Source organism: Suricata suricatta, unplaced genomic scaffold (genome assembly GCF_006229205.1).
Source record: "Suricata suricatta isolate VVHF042 unplaced genomic scaffold, meerkat_22Aug2017_6uvM2_HiC HiC_scaffold_49790, whole genome shotgun sequence".
Lineage (NCBI taxonomy): Eukaryota > Metazoa > Chordata > Mammalia > Carnivora > Herpestidae > Suricata > Suricata suricatta.
The window spans coordinates 1-604 of record NW_021897979.1 but is presented as its reverse complement, the minus strand read 5'-3'; the positions used below and the strand labels follow the sequence as shown (position 1 = coordinate 604).

Below are 604 nucleotides of genomic sequence, written 5' to 3'. Positions count from 1 at the left end.
GCTCGCCCTGCAGCCCTAACCCCATTCTTTACACGAAGCCACGCCCCCCGGTATCTCGTATAAGCCGAGACCTCCGGGAGCCGATTTTCACTGCCTTCCGTTGGCCCCATGTTTCTGCATGTAGTGTTCGGGCCTTCGAAACAGCTTTCACACCAGCCGTGCCGAATGCCCTTCAGATCAGCCCGACGGGGCCGTCACATGTCACTCCCCAGACACCACCATCTGCGGCCACATCCCGAACAAGCCCGCCCCTCCCTTGGACAGGCCCCGCCTCCCATCCCACCCGAACCGGAGCTTCGCCGGGTCCCCCGTAGGCCCCACCTCCACAGGCCCGCCTTCTTTCCCAATTCTTGGAGAGTCTCTACTCCGAGTGCAGGGGTGTAGACGCTCCGACGCCACGGTCCCTGGCTCAACCATCTGGCCTCTAGAAAATCATCTCCGTATCGGAGAGGGGCCAGTAATTCTGGTACTGAGCACCCTGCTTCCTTCCAAAACAAATCTAATTGCTTCTCGGCCTTTTGGCTAAGATCAAGCTGTTGTCAGATGAGTAACTGCTACGTCCCCAATGCAGGACAATATATTAAATGGATTTTGGGAGCAGGGA

General features: G+C 57.8%; 1 pseudogene; it reads left to right on the top strand.

The window, feature by feature from the left end:
• Window positions 1-502: 502 nt before the first annotated feature.
• LOC115285179 lies at window positions 503-604 on the top strand (annotated as a pseudogene; the record flags this gene model as incomplete).